The sequence below is a fragment of the Oryctolagus cuniculus genome, chromosome 7, assembly GCF_051225735.1.
Source record: "Oryctolagus cuniculus isolate XC-2025 breed Fujian yellow rabbit chromosome 7, ASM5122573v1, whole genome shotgun sequence".
Classification (NCBI taxonomy): Eukaryota; Metazoa; Chordata; class Mammalia; order Lagomorpha; family Leporidae; genus Oryctolagus; species Oryctolagus cuniculus.
Genome location: NC_142873.1, coordinates 16,113,486 through 16,134,475, shown reverse-complemented (window position 1 = coordinate 16,134,475; position 20,990 = coordinate 16,113,486). Strand labels below are relative to the sequence as shown.

Here is a 20,990-nt window from a genome sequence, read left to right as displayed (position 1 = left end):
TTATAACTACCCTGTAGTCTATCTTGAAATCTGGTATTGTGATGTCTCCAGCTTTGTTTTTGTTGTATAAGATTGCTTGAGCTATTTGGGGTATCGTATGTTTGCATGTGATTTTCTGCATCTTTTTTTTAAACTGAGGAGAATGCCCTTGATATTTTCATTGGTATTGCATTGAATCTGTAAATTGCTTTTGATAGTATGGACATTTTGATGATATTGACTCTTCAACTCCATGAACATGGACGATTTTTTCCATTATTTTATATCTTCTTCTATTTCTTTCTTTAGTGTTTTGTAATACTCACTGTAGTGATCTTTGATTTCTTGATTAAATTTTTCCAGGGTATTTAATTTTCTGTAGTTATTGTGAATGGGATTGCTCTTAGAATTTCTTTCTCAGCCGTGACATTATCTGTATATACAAAGGCTATTGGTTTTTGTGTGTTGATTTTATATCCTGGCACTTTCCCAAACTCTTTTATGAGTTTCAGTGGTTTCTTATTGGAGTCTTTTGGATCTGCTATATAGAGAATCATGTAATCTAAAAATAGAGATAATTTGACTTCCTTCATCCCTTTTTGTATGCCTTTGAGTTCTATTTCTTGCTTTGTGGCTCGGGCGGAAACTTCCAGGACTATATTGAATACCATTGCTGAAAGTGGGCATCCTTACTGGATCCGGATCTCAGGGGGAATGCTTTCACCCTTTCCTATTCAATAACACGCTGGCCATGGGTTTGTTATACATTCCCTTAATTGTGTTGAGGAATGTTCCTGCTATACCTAATTTGCTTAAAGTTTCCATCAAGAAAGTATGTTGTATTCTATCAAGTGCTTTCTCTGCATCTATTGAAATAAATAATCATATGGTTTTTGCTCTTCAGGTTGTTAATGAGATTTATCACATTGTTTGATTTGTGAATGATGAAGCAGCCCTGCATACCGGGGATAAATCCTACTTGGTCCTGGTGAATGATCTTTCTGTTGTGTTGTTTGATTTGATTGGCTAGCACTTTGTTGGGATTTTTGCACCTATGTTCTTCAGGGAAATTGATCTATAGTTCTGTTTCTCTGTTGTATCTTATTCAGGTCAAGGAATTAAGGTGATGCTGGATTCATAGAAGGAGTTTGGACAAATTTCCCTCCCTTTCAATCATTTTGAGAAGAATTGGAGTTAATTTTTTCAAATGTCTGGTAGAATTCAGCAGTGAAGCCATTTGGTCCCAGGCTTTTCCTTGTAGGAAGGTTCTTTATCACTGATTCAGCTTCCATCTTGGTTATTCATCTGTTTATGTTTTCTTTGTCTTCAGGGCTCAATTTAGGTTGGTTGTATGTGTTCAGGAATCTATCCATTTCTTCTAAATTCCTTCATTTGTTGGCATATAGCTCTTTGTAGTACTTTATGAGAATTCTTTTTATTCCTGTGGTTTCTGTTGTTACATTTCTTTTTTATCTATGATTTTATGAATTTGGGTCTTCTCCTTCCTTTTTTGGTTAGTTGGGACAATTGTGTATCAATTTTGTTTATATTTTCAAAAAACCAGCTCTTCATTTTGCTGATATTTTGTATTTTTTGTTTCAAATTTACTTATTCTCTAATTTTAATAATTTTTTTCTTCTACTAATTCTGGGTGTGGTTTGCTGATATTTTTCCAGCTCCTTGAGATGCATTGATATCTCATTTGATTGGTACCTTTGCATTTTCTTGGTGAAAGCATCAATTGCTATAAACTTCCCTCTTAACGCTGCTTTTCTGGATCTCATAAGTTTTCATATGATGAATTCTGTCTTCATTTGTTTCCAGAAATTTTTGATTTCTCTTTTTATTTCTTATATGACCCACTGTTCATTCAAGACTTGTTGTTCAGTCTCCACCTGTTTGCATATATTCTTGAGATTCTTGAGTTGATTTCCAGCTTCATTCTATTGTGGTCAGAGAAGATTCATGGTATGAGTTCTATTTTTTTTTAATTTACTGAGATTGCTTAATGGCCTAGCATGTAGTTTATCCTAGAGAAAGTTCCATGCACTGGTGAGAACAATGTGTATTTTGCAAGTGAAGGATGAAATCCCTGAGCAAGGATAGTCTCTTCAACAAATGGGTCTTGGAAACCTGAATCTCTGCATGCAAAAGTATGAAGCAACACCCTTACCTTACACCTTACACAAAAAATGCACCCAAAATTGATCTAGACCTAAATATACAATGTGATCCCAGCAAAATGTTGTTTTAATCAAAGAATTCTTGGAAAAGTCCCCAGAGACAGAGACAATCTAAGCCAAAATTAATAAATAGGATTCTACAAAATTCAGAATCTTCTACACTGCTAAAAGAAACACTCAGCAAAGTGAAGAGATAAATGATAGAATGGGAAAATTACTTGCAAACTGTACAACTGATAAAGGATTAATATCCAGAATATATAAAGAGCTTAAAAAACTCAAAAACTGGAAAACAAATAACCCAGTTAAGAAATGGACAAAAGACTTAAAAACAGATGTTTTCCAAAAGAGGAAATCCAAATGGCCAACAGACATATAAAAAAATGCTAAGGATCACTAGCCATCCAGGAAATGCAAATCAAAACCACAGTGAGGTTTCACTTCACCCCTTTAGAATGCCTTTCATACAGAAATCAACAAAAAAGCAGGTGAACATGTGAGGAAAAAGGTACCTAAACTACTTTGGTAGGAATGTTAACTGTTCCAGCCACTGTGGAAGACAGAGTGGAGTGACCTCAGAAAGTTGAACATAGACATACTGTATGACCAACCATCCCACTCCCAGAAATGTACCTGAGGCAAATAAAATCAGCATATGAAAGAGTTAATAGTACCCTCCTGTTTATTGCAACACAAGTCACAATAACTAAGATATTGTATCAGCCCCAATGTCAAGTGAAGACTGTAATTATGGGATATGTACGTCATGGAATACTGGAGAATGGTAAAAAACAACAACAACAAAAAACAAAATCTTATCATTCGCAACAAAATGGATGCAACTGGAAAACATACTTAGTGAAAAAAGCCAGTTCCAAAAGGGCAAATACCATATGTTCTCCCTGGTTTATGGTAACTAATACAACACCTAAAAGGTAATCTGTGGGGGTGAAATTGATGCTGTGAGATGCAATGGATTTGACTAGCTCTTTTCTAGACTGTTGTGGAAGAAGTTTATATTCCATACTATTTGTTGAACTCTTTACTTAGTATAGAATTGATCTTATGTGTTTAAAAATAAATGAAAATAGACCTTAGTAAAAAATTAGAATGGGAATAGGAGATGATGTAGGAAGAAGGGTGGACGTGTTGGTGGGAGGACAGGTGGGGTGGGAAGAATCACTGTGTTCCTAAAGTTGTATTTATGAAATACATGAAGTTTGTATAACTTAAATAAAAGTTTTCTGGGTTAAAAACAGAAAAATTAAGGTAATTTGAGTATATTTATAATTTTGATAGTAATTAATGAATATGGAACAAAGATGAAATAAGGAAACAGTCATAGCAAGGTTTATTAGCTGTATACCTAGTGATTATTATCCCTATATACATGAGCCCTGTTTTAGGTTGGAAGTATCCTTAATCTTTGCTAGATTATCATTTGGAGCCAGCTGTAGGATACTCTGTTGGATCCTGACATGAGTAAATCCAAGCTGAGGTTGCCTGAAAGTGGTGATTCCCATGGCGAATGTCAAAACTGAAGTGTCCTGATTACAAGGTGTTAAATCCCATCTTTCTATTGACACATTTGAATTAAGATTCTTCTTCTATATGCTTCCCCAGGAATAGCTCCTTCTTATTCATGTATCAGGGGATGAACTGACAAATGAATGCTCTGATTTTCTAGTTTCCATGGCTCTGCTATTATTAATTTAAATTCTATTAAAAATAAGTGGGTAGTTTCAATGGCAAAATTGGAGTAAACAGGAGGAGAGCACACTTATCATCTTGTCAGGAGTAAGAAGAATATTTTTGAGAAAGGAAAAGGAATGGAGGGAGAGAAGACAAAGAATTTCTAAGGGAGAGAGAAATTCTACTTTTATAAACAAAAAATAAAAGAAAATATGAATAACAACTCGAAAAATAAAATTCATATTCAGGGACCCCTGAAGTCATCAAAGCCATATTGCCAAGCAGGGCTTAGTTTGATTGTGCAAAGTGAAAATAAAACACACACACACACAAAAGTGGCAACATCTCATTGTTCATTTTTGTGTCTCTTGTGCTTCATGTCAGAGCTCATTTGATCTCAAAAGAAAAGGAAACTCAGAAACATTTTACTTACAAGGAACACCAAGAACACAAACAAAAAAATAGTTTAATAAGGAAGTGACAAATCTCTTTTGTCTCCTAAATAGTGTCTTCAATATGCAAATGAAAAAAATCAATCAAAGCCAAGCTTGACCATATTATAACCATTTGGGGAAACTGCTTTGCTTTGCATGTCCCAATTCAATCTCAAATTATCCCAAGGCACATAACAGATATGGAATCAACCCTAAAAAATTCACATCTGAAAGTAATCTCTACAGAACTTAATTTTAGTGATTTTGTGGTCAAAAACTCCTTTGAGTATCTATGAAGACTATTCAGCTTTATTCTAGAGAAAATTGCCTGTAATTTCCGGAATTTCAGATATCTATTTTAGTCTATCTTTGTTCTAAAGAACATTCTTCAAAGAGCAAAGATTAAAGGAATTTAGAGTTCCCTATGTTATCACTGTAATTTCTTTTTTAAAGAATCCAGGTAATGTTTTTCTACAGTGAAAGACAAAGGTTTTTCATTGATATCAGAGATTACTTAACAATCTTCCAAGTTTTCTTTGTTTTCATTGTCATTGCCACTGTCTTTAATTTAGACCATTTTATATATCTTCTTCTCATAGGTACTTTTGGAAACCACACTACTCATTTAGTCTGTGCCTGCTGTGTTTAAATTCTGACTGACCATAAAGCAAAAATGAAGGGAAAGAGAACATTGATCATTATATCTAAATGAATCTTCAAACTACATTTCAGCATTCCTCATCCTAACAACCTGAGGCATTTTAAAGATTTCACACTGAGAGAATTGTTCATCTTTGTTTGGATTTATGTATAAATTAACCTCCGACATGAGTTTGATTCTGATCTGACATTGCCGTCTTCCTCTCAATGACTATGATGCTTCAAATTGTAGAGAAAATTAAGTGATTCCCATTTAAGGCCTTTGGAAGAATTCACAGTCATCAATCAATCATACTACTATTTGTGTTTTCATTTCTATTGAATACTGTATTCACCTTCATTTGTATTACCATATTGCAGGCTATAATTATCTCAAAAACACTTGGTATTTTTCAGATTAGCTTCAAACAGCTTTATAAGACTGTAAGAATTTTATAAAACTTTCTAAACTGTGTGATTTCAGAAGCTTACTGTTTCTCTGCTAAAACACTACTAATGGGATATAAGCTGTGTTAAAAAATGTCAATGATGTTAACTGTAATTAAAATGACAGCCAATTATTTTTCAACACAAGAGTCTATATATAACACCTACTATATTAGCCTTGCTTTGAAGAAATCAATATTAGCCTTATGTAGAATATAAATGTAGGAGGTAAGAAAAAATTCTCTCACTCTGTACAAAGGTCCTTATACTAATTATAATATAAACTCTTATAGAATGGTCTAATGTTGAAATCAGTCAGATGAAATTCTACAACTGAAGAACAGGTAGCAATATTTAGCTACTATTTCTATATACTAATTGGTCTGGTTCACAAATTCCGACCTATTTTTTTTTCTTTTTTAACCCAAACAGTGCATAAATTGAAAAAGGCTTCAAAATATAAATAAATAAAAAAATTAAAATGAAAGACATTTTGTTACAAGTAGCTTAAAAAAAAAGTAGCTTCAATGTTCATTTAAAGAACAACTTTAGACTTATACAATTTCTTATGGAGCACAAATAGGATCAATAAATCTCATTCTTTCTCTTTCCATCTGGCCATGTGTTTATGTTTGTTTTATCTGCAGGTGAGTTTTCCATTATTGGGGTAACATATCTCTTAGTAGCTTGCGGCTACATTCAGTCTCTTTAGAAATAGCCAGTAGGAAAAGCAAAACGATGCAAATAGTTTCACATAATGCAGACACACATACAGATTCATACAAACACTACCAACCAAGAATTGAGCTTCACCAGGCCTCATTGGCAGGAATTACGTCAGGTGCTCTACCTTGAAGTTAAGAGCAGTAGAGCAAAGTGCAAGTTTGTGAACTGAGTTGCCAGCTTTGTATTTACCCACGAGACATTAAGATCATGTCAATAAAACAGAAAAAAAAAAGAAATGCAGACAAGGAAAGCCGTATATATCCAGAACTGCTGTACTGCTCCTGGGTGATCAGTGCCTCTACATAGTCCACTTCTTAAACTATAAATTTAATCATAAAAAATAATCTAAGTTCATTATACTCTCTTTTTATCTCTGGAATATTAAATATTTTCAATTCTTTACATGAAATGCATTCTCCTTCTCTCTTTCCATGTCTAGCTGTATCTTATTTCTGTATATTAAAATCTTTTGGGTATGAGTCCATATCCAGTGTCTGCCAAAAGCAGCTGCTCAATAAATATCTGCTGCACGATGAACACATTTTTATTTCTATGAGATGAATCAAAATTTCTCAAGTATTAACTTAAAAGTGCAAACTTAAATAGAAATAGAGAGGATTCAAGAAGTAAAGAAAAGAAATACCATCTCTGGTCTCCTTGTCTTGATGATAAGTTTGTGTGTGAGTGGGTGTTTTTGTGTGCTTTGTCTAGTTTATCATACATTTTATTTTCTTAGAGCAGTTATAGGTTAATGGAAAAATTGAATGAACTGTACAGAGATTCCTCATATGCCCTCTAGCCCTTCCTGTGTGTAGCCTACCCATGATAATTCCTCTTACCGGAGCTGTCCCTTTGTTACAACTGATGAACCTACACTGATACATCATTATTAACTCTATGGTTCATATAAGGGTTACTGCAATGCTTTAGATTTTGCATAATTTATGTAAATTATTATGTAAATTATTAAACACCTGTTCTCTTCCCAGAAAACAAAGATATGAAAGTCTCCTTAGTTTAATTGATTCCTGGCTTGAGCTCTGTCATTGTTTCCCCAGCAACTACAAGGGAGTTGTAGCTCCCTAATGGTCAGATATTGTTGGAAGGAGACAGATGTTAGGAATTGGTCTCTGAGACACATATATCTATGCAGCTTCACATGTGGATGAACAAGCGTGTAAATGAATAAACTTAAATATCATTGTTCCTCCTGAATGCATTTAGGACAAAATGTGCACACTTTCAATAACACTTATTTGCTAAGTAATTTTGCTGCTTTTTCATACTGCTTTTTTTTTTTTCGTATTTTCAGCATTAGCCTTAAATTGAAAAAAAAAAAAGGGGTCATATTTTCCTTAAAGAAACCATCCATATTCTCTTCTAAATACCTAGATCAAATCGCATGTTTCAAAAATTTCCAAACAGCTAATTCAAGAGAATGATGCTTATGGTGAATTGAAAACCAAAGGCGCTGACTTGAAGCCTGTTAGATAAACAACACATCATGTGAAAAACCATTAATTGCTATTATTACTCTCCTCTGTAAATGGCCTGAAAGTTTCCAGACCAAAATAATATTGGAACCATCTACCACCCTAGACAGGGATTTTAATTGGCTCTTTATTACACAAAATCATATATAAAATACAATTTGTAGTTACACTGAACCAGGTGAAATATAATGTATTATTTATATAAATAAAATCTTTCTATGAAATTAAAAAAAATTCAAAGTTCAATACAGAAGGGAGAAGTTGTGATGTCAGGTATCAAAATATATGAAAGTATGAAAACTAAAATGGTGTTATACAATAATATAATAAGAACATAAATTGATTAGATCAATTGAAAATCTTAGAAACATGTAAAAGCTAAAAAAAGAAATAGCATAGAAATATAGGTAAAAATTGAGAAAATATGTATTTGGTATGTATTAAGATAACATTAATTCCTTTTAATATAAATTAGGGGACAGTTTTCCATAAGTGCATTTGAAGAAAAATAATATGGTTGAACACTTTATGCTGTACGCAGAATGAATAGCCTAAGTAAAATTTTAAAATATTACAGAGAAGCTAATAGTATATGTTAATTAGCTCAGTGTCAGGAATATTTCATAAGCATGCACAGTACCAAAATTCCCAAAGGAGAGGTGTATATATCAGATAACAAAATGTTAAAAACTTCAGAAAATGCATCATTATAAATAAATCTGATAAGAAAAAAGCCATAAATAACCTGAAAGATAAATGCTAGTTTTGATGAGAATATTTAAAGACAAAATATACAAAACATTATTAGAGATAAAGAGATTTTACAAAGCAAGAAAAGGACAAACAACTTCAATGAACTAGCAAAGGATAGGATTAAGCAATGCACAATCAAATAACACTAGCCAGTTTAAGAAAAAAGTATCACAGTAAACAAGTGGATGGGTATTAAAACCATTTAAATAGAATTTAAGATGTAATTTAATCACACATTTTAAAATATTTTGTGGCAGTCAATGTTTATAAGGAGATATGGTAATAGGTATCCTTTTACTCTGATTATGGTATATTTCAGCAAGGCAACTTTGCAAAATCTAGCAAGTATGTGTACCCTTGGACTCTGCAATTCCACTTCTATCTTTTAAGAAATAAGAAATACATCAGGATATGTGTGCATGTGTATTTCCCAAAATTTCTGATGAACATGAAACCATAGGTACAGGAAGCTCACAGAACATCAAATGCAAAAATACCAAGGAGTCTACACCTATAAATACCATATTCAAACTACAGAGAATAAAACAAATGCATGATGAAAGAAAACACATTACCCACAGAGGAATAAGAATAGCAGCTACACCAGACAATTCTTCAGAAAACATGCAACCAATAAGAGAGTAGAGTAAAACATTTGAAGAATAGGAGCAACCACCACAACAAAAATCCACCAATGTATAATTTGGTTATTCAGTGAAAGTATACTTTAAACACAAAGAACAAAGACCATCTCAACAAATAAAAAGTAAGGGAATCAGCAAGACATAGTGTGAGGAATATAAAAAGAAGTTCTATAGAGAGAACAAACTCAACGACATTTTGAAAAAGCAGGAGCTGGCATTGTGGTGTGGTGGGCTAAGTTGCCTCTGGCATCACTGGTATACTATATGGGCCCTGGTTCCAGTCCTGGCTGATCCACTTCCCATCCAGCACCCCGCTAATGCACCTGGTAAAGAATCAGAAGACAGCTCACATGCTTGGGTCCCTGCCACCCATATGGCAGAACTGGGTGAAAACTGGATGATGTTCCTGGCTCCTGGCTTCTGTCTTCAGCTTGGCCCAGTCCCAGTCATTTGGGGAATGAACCAACGGATTCTCTCTCTCTCTCTCTCTCTGTCTGTCTAACTCTGCCTTTCAAATAAATAAAGCTTTAAAATGAAAAAGGCAAAACTGGAGATACAATGAAAAGATCAGCAATTTCCAGCCCTATTCAGGTGTGGGAAAGAATAGGTGGAGTACAGAGGATACCATAAAGGCAGATACTTGTAGGGATGAGGTTGTCAAAAGATACAGAACTTTGCAACATCACGAGTGTACCCTAATGTAAACTATGGACTTTATTCAGTAGTAGTGTACTAACATTGGTTTATCAATTGAAACAAGTTACCACACAACTATTAATAATACACATAGTGGGAACAACAAGAGCAAGAGAGAACATATGGCAACGCTTAACATATGCTCCTCAATTCTTCTTCAAATCTAAAATTCCTCTTAAAAATAAAAACTATTACCTAACTAAATTTAGAAATGTTGAAAACAAATATGTATCAAAAGAAAATTATATTCTTAAGACATGGTTGGGGTAGGAGTGGAATATTAATTATCTGAGTAATATTTTTTATTTTTAACTGAAATCAAAATATGCATATCTTTATGATACTCTGTGACATTTAGGTACATTTATACATTGTGTGATGTCCAATTAGTGTAGGCATATATATTTTCTGAAATAGTGATCATTCTCTGTGGTGAAAACATTTAAAATCTTCCCTTCCAGTTTATTTTCAGAAAAATATATAGTACATTTTCATTCTGGACAATTTTTAAATGCACCATTTCAGCTTTAGAAATCAAGAAATCATTAAAAATGTTTTTTAAAACTCTTGCTATTTATGTTTCTTACTACATTTAACTTCATCACCTGGGTGAAGTCAGGATATGTTGGAGACATGTCCTGTGGCCCACTATGTTCCCACACAAATGATGCAATAGAAAAACAGCACACAGGCAAAGGAAATGATTAGACTTTGTTATTACAAAGAAAATTTTTGGTAAACCACTTAATACATTGGAAATTAGACCTTGTACCCCAGGATCTCACATCTGTCTTTCTGCCATCTAATTTTTCTGTCAGAATGTTAGAGCCACCATAGAATACCTTAAAGACTTTTTCCACACAGCATTCATATTTGAATCCTGCATTTTTAGTCTCTTGCTGTGGTGATGTCATTCAGATGGCAAATGCATAGAAAATGACTGGACTGAAGTGCCTGCATCCAATAAAACCTTGAAATGGGTTACTTGGCTTTTACTGCTCCATTTCCTCACCTTTCCCTTTTCCCTCATGGTATGTGTGTGTGACCATTACATTCAGAGAAATGGGGAGATGGTAAAGTGTTTGAATTAGAGTGAATGGTAGGACAACATATTCACATTTCAATAAATAATATTTGTGGAAAAACAGCAGAATGTAGCAAACATGGACATGGGTTGACCTACTAAGAGGCCGATATGGTCTTGTAGATTTGAGATGATTCTTTCTTCCAAAGGACATCAGCTTTTAGCAGTTGATAATCCCTTCTCTAAAAGGAAGGAGGAGAATTTCAAATACTTTTAACAATTGTATAAGGAATGCATTTTGAATAGTCCCAAAGCCCCTTAAATTATCTTTAAATATTAATATACTTTTTAAAATTAAGGTAAAAATAATGCAACCAATCTCATTATTTTTAATTTGATTACTCACTCAATGACTTTTGGGCCACAGAATCCACATCTCATACTCTGATTGCTGGGGTAAATTTAGACCCAATTTTTCATCTGATGGATCCATTTTAGGCTCTGTAGAGTTATGTGATTTTCCAAATTTCAAATAATCTTTAAATTTCATTGGCAAAAATGATTAATTTGATTTGATCAGTATGGCTTGTATATATACAATGAAATGTTAATCCATAGTCCATAAATATGTACAATTTGGTTAAAAATAAATATTTTCCATGTTAAAAAAATCTTAGGTGATATAATCAACATTTAAAGGAAAACATAGATGAAGTAAAACATACATAGTATGTTTTCATACCTACATACAGGTATGTATGAAACAGCATACTAACACTGCATAACCTCTGTTTGTGTATACCTATTCCATAGTGACTTATAATCACATAATATCTGCTTTTACAAAAAATTCTATAAAATTCCAGAAATAGAATTCAAAGTAATGATCCTAAGAAAATTCAACATGACAGTAGGAAATACAGATAGTTAAAAGAAATGGGGGGGATGGGTGACATGAAGATAGAAATCATTAAAAAGTCTGAATAGAAATTTTGAAGCTGAAAACTTCAATTAATGAAATAAAAATATAATGATTTTGACAGCAGAATACATAAACAAAGAAAAGAAGGACAAAGCCTTTTCAAATAACCCAGTCACATATAAATAAAATGAAAAAATAATAAGAAAACTTACTTGAAATATGGGGTACCATTAAATCACAAAATATGTGCATTATAGGAATTTCTGAGGGAAAAGAGAAGGAAAAAGGCATTGAGAAACTGCTACATAAAAAAGTTGAAATTTCCCTATGTATGAAAGGCATGTTGATATCCAGATACAGGGAACACAAAGGACACCATGCAGACTCAACCAAAAATTACTTTCTCCAAGGCATTTTGTAGTCTAATTGTCAAAAGTTAAGGACAAGGAGAGATTCTTAAGTGCAAAAAATATAAAAGCATTGAGTTACATATAAAGGAATACTAATTAGGCTAACACAGACTACATTTAAGTAGTGTTGCTTGTAATGTCTCTTTTTCAACTCTAATTTAATTTTTTCTCTTTAATTTTTTGTTGATCTGATATATTGTTTCATCTACTCCAAAACCAGCTTTTCTTCTTGATCCTTCCAATTTTATTTATTTTCTGACCTTATTATTTTTCATATCCTGCTAATTTTAAATTAGATTTATTCTTGTTTTACTGTCTTCAAGACTCATTGTTGGATAATTTATTTGAGACATTTCTCTTTTTAATATAAGCTCTTAATGCTCTAAACATCCCTCTTAATTTCTGCTTTTGCAGTGTCACACAGGTTTTGATATGTTTTGTGTTTTCATTTTCATTTATTTCAGGAAAGTTTTAGATTTCCTGTTTAATTTCTATTATGATCTATGGATCACTTAGTAGCATGCAACTAATTTCATTATATTTCTAAATGTTCTATTGTTCTTTTTTGTTGACTTCTAATTTCATTTCTTTGTGATATGAGAAGATACAAGATATGATTTCAATTTTTTTTAGTTTACTGACACTTGAGTTGTGGCTTAATATATTGGTCTGTCATAGAAAACGTTCCATGTGCTAATGAGAGAAATGTTATTCTGTACCTGTTGGGTGAAATGTCCTGCAAATTTCTGTCAGGTCCATTTGCTCAATAATATGGTTCCAGTCTGATGTATCTTTGTTCATCTTCTGTCTGGAACACCTATTCTTTACTAGCAGAGGGGTGCTGAAGTCAACCACTGTTTTTGTATTGGTGTCAATCTCTCTCCTTAAGTCTAACAGTATTTGCTGTATGTGTCTGAGCGTTCTTGTGTTGGTATTGTTTATGTTTATTACTGTTACATCTTCTTGGAGAATTGAGCTTTTATCAATATAACTTCCTTTTGTATCTTTTTACTTTCGGATTTAAAGTCTGTTTTATGTGATATGAGTATAGCTATTCCTACTCAATTTTGGTTTCCATTTGCCTGTATTTTTTCCCAGCCGTTCACTTCAAATCTATCTATATCTTTATTAGTGAAGTGAGTTTATTGTAAGCAGTAAATATTCAGGTCTGATTTTTTTTTAATCCATTTGGCCAACCTAAATTTTTTGGTGGGAGAATTTAATCCATTTACATTCAAGGTTAGTATTGATAGATAAGGACTAACATTTGTCATTTTGTTGACTGGTCACTGATTTATTCTGGTCTGTTAGTGAATTTGGTAGTGTCATATGTTTCCTTGTCCACTTCTCATGCAGGACTCATTTCAGAATTTCCTGTAAGGCTGGTCTGGAGATGGTGAAATACAATTTCTTGTAAAGTGGTCTGGAAGAAAATACCTAGTTTCTCCTTCTCTTCCAAAGGATAACTTCTCTGGAGATAATATTCCTGGTTGGAAATATTTTTTTGATTTATTTATTTATTTGAAAGTCAGAGTTAGATAAAAAGAAGGATAGACAGAGAGAGCTCCCATTCACTGCTTCACTCCCCAGAAGGCTGCAATGGCCAGGGATGAGCCAAGCTGAAGCCAGGAGCCAAAAGCCTCCTCCAAATCTCCAAGGTTAGCAGCAGGGGCCCAAATACTTGGGTCATTTTCTGCTGCTTTTCCCCAGGCTATTAGCAAAGCGCTGAATCAGAAGTGGAGCTTCTGGGAAACAAACCAGCAACCACATGGGATGCTGGTATTGAAGGCAGTGGCTTTACCTGCTACTCCACAACACCAGCCCCAGAGAATTTTTTTCTTTTAAGAAAATTTATATATCATCCCACTCTCTTGTGATTGTTGTATTTCTGCAGAGACATTTGCTGTTAGTCTAATTGGTTTTCCTTTATATTCAATTTGATATTTTTTTTCTGTCTTGAAGGTTCTCTTCTTGTCCTTAATTTTGACAGTTTGAACATCTTGGAGAAGATTTTTTTCAGTTGAATCTGCTTGAGGTCCTTTGAGCTACCTGTATCATGATGTCCATGTCTTTTCAAGACCTATGTGATTTTCAAATACTGTTTCATTTAGCAAATCCTCAATCTTTTTTCCTTCTCTTCTCCTTCAGGAATCCCTATAATAGAAATAAATGATCATGTAATGGTATCCCATATTTCATGTAGGATTTTTTCATTCCTTTCTCTTTATTTGTGTATGGTTGAGTCACTTCAAAAGACTTGTCCTCCAGAAAAGAAATTCATTCCTTCACTTGGTCTATTGTCCCATGAAGCACTCAATCATATTTTTTGTTTCAATGATTTAAGTTATAACCTCCAAAATTTCTAATTTGTTCTTCTTAATCATTTATATATCCCTTAGTGCAAAAATTCTTGACAAAATTCTGGCAAACTGAATCTAACAGCATAGCAAAATTTATACACCACTACCAATTGGGATTTATTTCTGCAATGAAACGTTGTTTCAACATATACAAATCAATCATGTGATACACCAGATCAACAGATTGAAAGATAAAATCTACTTGATATTCTCAACAGATGCAGAAAAATATTTAACAAAGTTTAAAATCCATTCATAATAAAACCTCTCAATAAACTAAGCATAGACGTATCTTAAGCCAGTACAATAGAGGCCATCTATGACAAATAAACAACAAACCTAAAAATCAACAGGGAAAATAGGAAATTTTTTTTCTAAATGATTTGGTAAAATTAAAGGGCACCTATTCTCCTTGCTTCCATGCAATATATTACTGGAAGACCTCCAGAGCAGTTAGACCATAAAAAGAATTAAAGCCATCCAAATCATGAAGCAAGAAATAAAATAGTCCCAGTTTGCAGATATAAAGTCTTACATATAGAAACCTAAAGACCCAAAAACTATTAGAACTTATAAGCAAATTAAGTAAAGTTGAAGAACACAAAAATCAACATGTAAATAAAAGTAACCATTTGTACACTAATAACAAACCATCTTTAAAATGAAATTAAAACCACACCATTTCTAATAGCATCAAAATAATGAAATACTCAGGAATAAATTTAACAGAGGAAGTGAAAGATGTCTACATTAAAAACTACAAAATGCCAATCAAAGCACAAATAAACAGAAAGTCATCACATATTTATGGATTTTGATAATTAAAGTGTTCATAAATACCAAAAGCAAACTATAGATTCATGCAATCTCTCTCAAAATTCCAATGGCATTTTCCATAGAAATTGAAAAAGTATATCTTAAAATTCATATAGAACTACAAAAGACCCCAGCAGAGTCAAACTAAGGTTGGGAAGAACATAGTAAGAAGTATCACATTTCTTGACAAAGTTATATTGCAAAGCTATAGTGTATAGTTTATTTATTTGAAGGGACAGAAATACAGGGATATATAGGTAGATCTATTTATTGCTTCACTCCCTAAATTTCTACAATAGCCAGATCTGGGACAAGATGAACCAGGAGCCAGGAACTCCCTCCCAACATCCCACATGGGGAGCAGGGGTCCACGTACTTGGCCATCTTTTGCTGTCATCCCAGATACATTAGCAAGATGCTGACTTGGAAGAGGAGAGCAGGACATGAACCAGCAGTCCAACATGGGATGCCAACAGTAGCCCTTTTCTATTTCTGTTGCCTTCTCTTCAATATAATACGTCATTGCTCACACCAAGACTTTTCCAATAGCCTACTTCTAGGTTATCATTATTCCACATTACCCTTAGTTATTCTCCTCCAAACATTGTTGTTAATTATCACCTCCCAGCTTAAAATCATGCATACTGATCCTCATTAGTACAACCATTGGCTCACCCATCAAGAGCCACTATGAAATTCTAACTTCCCCATCCATTCAGTGCCTATCTAAGGCAGAGAACTTCCCAACCCACCTGCTCTCCAGGCTACTGGATCTTTAATAATTAGTTCCTTATTCTGGCCCAAGGTCCTATCATAGTCCTGGTGTCTACACTGAACCTGTGCTCCCAATGATGATGCCTTGGCAGTGTGGCACACGTGTCTTAGAAAACAATGTGACTAAGTGAGAGGAGGCAGAGTGTAGCTGGGTTATGGCCAATCACACAGTAATGCTGCACACTCTCAATGCTCCTTGGCTGCCCAGAGCAGCTCATAGCAGAGAGAACTATGCTCACAGAAAGGACTGTGCAGATCATGTGTAGTGCATAAGGTGGTACAGATGAGTGTTGAACACAATGAGGGCTAGCACTTGGGCATTCCTCAGCTTGGAGGAGAAGGTGTGGTTACAACAAAAGGTGACCAAGGACTGGTCACATCAACAAAAGTGACCACTCCTCTCTATCCAGTTAACCAGAAGAGAGCTACCACACCCAACCTGGGTGTTACCCTGGATACTCACCCCATCCTGGAGCACTGACCAGAGCTCCTTGGCCACACTCACCACACACCTCTTGGTATTCACTTGATGTGTAGAAAAACCACTAAGCCACAGAGGCTTAGCTCAAAGATAAAAGCCATCAGAGGGGACAAAATTTCTACAAATGCCTAAAACTAAATGCAGAACTTCAAGAAACAAGAAAAAGGGAGACACTATGACCCCCCCCAAAGGTACACAACATTCCAATATTATAATGAGAAAATGAATATTGAGGCAATACCAGAAATGGAATTCAAAAAATTAATCATAGTTTTACTCAAAAAGAATTGGACGCAAATCCATGAACTAAAGAAAACCATATATGTTATGAATGAAAATTTTTCCAGGAAATTGAGATTTTTAAAAAGAAATGAAAATGATATACTACAATGATTAATTCAACTGATCAAATAAAAATGCAGTGGAAACCTATAACAACAGAATTGATGAGATAGAAGAAAGAATATCTGAGTTAGAAGACAAATCTTGGAAGAATGTCCAGCATATGGGTCATAGGAGTTTCTAAAGGTGTGGAAAAGAGAAAGGACTAGAAGACCTACTCAACAAAATAATTACAGAAAAATTCAATTACTTGGAGAAAGAAACAAATGTCCAAGTACAGGAAGCACATAGAACTCCTAACAGATAATGAGAAGAGATTTCACCTCACCATGACACATTGTACTTAGACTTTTCACAGTTAAGCATAAAGAAAAGATTCTAAAGTGTGCATGATAAAAATGTCAGATTACTATCAGAGGATCTCCAATTAGACTCACAACTGACTTCTCATCAGAAACCCCACAGGCTAGAAGATGATGTCAAAATATAGTCCAAATAGTAAGAGAAAGAAACTGTCAACCTAGAATACTGTACCCTGCAAAGCTCTCATCTATGAATGAAGGTGAAATAAAGACCTTCTATAACAAACAGAAATTGAAATAATTTATCACCATGCATTCAACCTTACAAAAGATTCATAAGGATGTGCTACACACAGAAACACATCAAGAAAGTCATCATCAAGAAAGACTACAAACACAGTGAAAACCAGTAAAATTACAAAATAAATCCAAAGTAAACAATAGGAATATTCACAGAAAAATGATAGGATCAAGTAGTTACTTATCAATAGTTACCTGAATGTAAATGGTCTCAACTCTCCAGTTAAGAAATACAGACTGCCCGAATGGATTAAAAAACCAGACCATCTATTTGCTTATTACAAGAAACACCTAACCAACAAAGATACATGTACACTGAAAATGAAAGGGTGGAAAAAGATATTCCATAATAATGGGAAAAAAGGGCTGTGTAGCCATCCTAATATCAGACAAAATAGGCTTTAACACAAAACTGCTAAAAGAGACAAAGAAAGACACTATGTAATGATTAAAGGATCAATACACAGGAAGATGTGACTATAATAAATGTATATGCACTCCATTAGAGAGAGTAGCTATTTAAAAGAACTGTTAACAGATCTAAAGGGAGACATAGACTTTGATGCATAGTAATGGGGGACTTCAACATCCCACTTTCATCAATGGATAGATCTAACAGATAGAAAATCATCAAGGAAACAACAGAGCTAACTGACACTATAGACCAAATGGACCTAACTGATATCAATAGAACTTTTGACCCCACCGTTGCAGAATACACATTCTTCTCAGTGGTGCATGGACTCTCTCTAGGATAGACCATACACTAGGCCATAAAGCAAGTCTCAGCAAATTCAAAAAAATCAAAACCATACCACCCACCTTCTCGGATCAAAATGGATTAAAGCTCAAAACCGACAACTCAAGAATCTCAAGAATGTATGCAAACACCTAGAGACTGAACAACATGCTTCTAAATAAACAGTGTGTTGTAAGAGAAATCAAAAAATTCTGGAAATGAATGAAGATGACCTTACCTCATATCAAAACTTATGGATTTGCATTTAAGTGTTACAGTGTCGTAAACTTCATACAACATGGCCTGACCAAGCAAATCTTTTGTTCAAGCTAAGCTCCTCTCAGCAGTAGCACATTTGTTATGAAATCTCGGGGAACAGGAGTTTGGAGGAAAGAAATCGCAGGTGTCACGAAGCCTGGAGTGACTGAGGCAAGGAGTCAGAGGCGTCACACACGAGAAAAAGGTGTGATAAGTTAGTTTAATTGCTGGTCTACCACAGCATGTTGCTTCCTTCTGACTGTCAAGACACCGGTTCACCTGAAACTTGTCAGCGCGTCCCGCGTGCCTGGCTGAGCGCCCCGCAGCCCGGCCTGCCTCGCACCCGCGTCGGTGCTGTCCTTGCTCCTGACAGGTCCCTGCTCCTGAAGCGTCACCTCCCAGCCCCAGTCCATCTCCGCAGCCCACTCCGACTGCAGCCTGTTCGCCATCTCGTCCTCCCATTGTAGCAGCAGCAGCGGCCGCGCGGACCGCGAGGGAAAGGGCAGACCCAGCGGGAGCGACTGGTCGGCCGGGCTTCCGAAGCAGCAAGGGGCAGGGAGGCGCGACGCGAGCCCGCACCACAGGTAAACGGGGCGGCGAGGCGCAGGGCAGCGCCCAGGCACCCAGCGACTTCCAGGCACGCAGCCCCGCCTCCAGGGCGCTCTCCCTCGCGCGCTCCCGCGGCGCTCGCTCGCAGCCCCAGCAGCAGCCGCCGCAGCATCACTTCACACAAAGGACCCTAACCCGCCGAGCAGCTCCGCCACCTCCGCGTCGTCCTCCGGCGACAGCAGCCCCGACAGCGCGGCTCGGGCGCGGCGGCGCGGAACCTATCGCTCCCTGCAGCCGAGGCGGCGGCAGCGGCTTTTTTTTCTTAATTTTGCTTTTTTTTTTTTTTCCTCCCCTTATAACTCTTCACCTTTCTGTGGTTTCACCCACTTCTTCCCCACCTCTTCCCATAAACAACTTTCCTACCCTCACCCCCCCCCCCAATAAATAAATAAGAGGAGAAAGGTGGGGGAGGAAGGAGGAGGGGAAGGAAAAGGGAGGCAGCGCCAGAGAGCAAAGCAGAGTCCGAACCGACAGCCGGCAGCCCTCACTCACCTCACACCAGGAGATGGCGACACGCCCCGCGCCGCTCCAGGAGTCCGGGCCCGTCGCCGCCACTGCTGGTGCTGCTGCTGGGGAGCGCGGCCCTGGCGCCGGGGGCGGCGGCCGGCGACGACTCGGCTCCCGCGGGGGCTCGGTGTGCTACTCGTCCCCGCCCAGCGCGGGCTCGGTGCAGGAGCCGGCTCAGCGCGCCGCCGCGGTGATCCAGGGAAAGGTGCGCCCGCCGCGGCGGCAGCAGGGGGCGCTCGACAGGAACGCGGCGGCGGCGGCCGGCGAGGCAGGGGCGTGGGGCGGCGAGCGCCAACCGCCAGCCGCCGGCAGGGGGCGCTGGGGCTGCCCGCCGAGGACCCGCTGTCCGCCGCCCACGGGACCCTGCCCTCCCGGCCCACGACCGCGGCGCCCAGCCCCGGCGAGCCTGCGGAGGAGGAGGCGCCCTGTCTGGTGAAGGTGCACCAGGTGTGGGCGGTGAAAGCCGGGGCTTGAAGAGGGACTCAGCTCACGGTGCGCCTGCGGACCTGGGGCCAGCCGGCTTCCCCGTCCTGCGGGAGGCTCAAGGAGGACAGCAGCTACATCTTCATGGAGCCGGAGACCCACAGCAGCAGCAGCAGCAGCCTCTTGCCGGCCACCTTCCGAGCCTCTTCGGGAACCTCAAGAAAGGGGTCGGCCGAGTGCTGTGCAAGCGGTGCGGTAAGTTGCTGGCGCCCGGGCGCGTGCTCCGCGGGCGAGGGGCGCGCGGGGCTTCCACGGCGGCGGGACGGAGGCGGCCCCCTTGCAAGGGAGGCTTCGCGGCTCCCAGGTTTCCTGGCCGCGTCTTGGGCTCTGCTGCCGGTGGAAAGCCCAAGTTTGCACCTCGGTTGGGGCAGCCTGAAGCTTTTTTTAATTTAGCTTTTTTGGGGTTGCTTCACTGCGTGGCCCCGAAACGTGTCGGTGGCTTTCTCCGCGTGTGGCTGCTTGAAGTTGGCTGTGGCGAGGAGGCGCTGGTGCTGGGCCGCCCCGTGGGGGCTTTTTCCTGGGAAGGAGGACGGGTCGGACAGGACTGGGCCTCGGCGCCCCGAGTGTGGAGATGGTCGCGGCTTGGTGCGTGTGGAGAGCGGGCAGGCGGAGGACGGTCGCCCACAGAGCTGGCGGGAGTTTGTGGGGAACTCCATGTCCCGCAGATGGGTGCATGTGCACCTTGTGAGTCTCTCTGGGTGTGAGAACGCTAAAGTGTCTTTGAACAGAATTACGGAGTGACGCGTGGAAGGCCCTAGATAAGGACTTGGGAAGATAAGAGTCACAGCCAGTTTCCCACACATTTTCCTGTTAGGCCATTGAATTGTGCTTGCCCCAGGGGTGCCTGTTAGGATCAGGTTGGCGAAATCAGCTGAAAAATTTCACTACCCTTCTAAGGTAGCATTTCGTTTATGCCATTCGTAAAATAATGTCTGTGACCTAAAGCATCTGTATAACTTACTGATAACCTGCTATGT

The 20,990-nt window shown here is 37.6% G+C and overlaps 2 long non-coding RNA genes across 3 annotated transcripts in view; both read right to left on the bottom strand.

The window, feature by feature from the left end:
- The window catches only part of LOC138850286 (uncharacterized), a 43,474-nt gene extending 23,695 nt beyond the window's left edge, over nt 1-19,779 (bottom strand). Inside the window, exon 1 of the long non-coding RNA XR_011390021.2 lies at nt 19,516-19,779. This is a non-coding gene — a long non-coding RNA (uncharacterized LOC138850286). The remainder of the gene's footprint in view (nt 1-19,515) is intronic.
- Nucleotides 9,996-19,235, bottom strand: LOC149125315 (uncharacterized). Of its 2 annotated transcripts, XR_016236983.1 has the most exons (4): nt 18,395-19,235; nt 14,092-14,196; nt 11,845-11,895; nt 9,996-10,952 (listed from the first exon to the last, which is right to left on the bottom strand). It is a non-coding gene; the product is annotated as an uncharacterized LOC149125315 (long non-coding RNA). The 2 variants fall into 2 exon arrangements; XR_016236984.1 differs by lacking the exon at nt 14,092-14,196.
- Nucleotides 19,780-20,990: the final 1,211 nt, after the last annotated feature.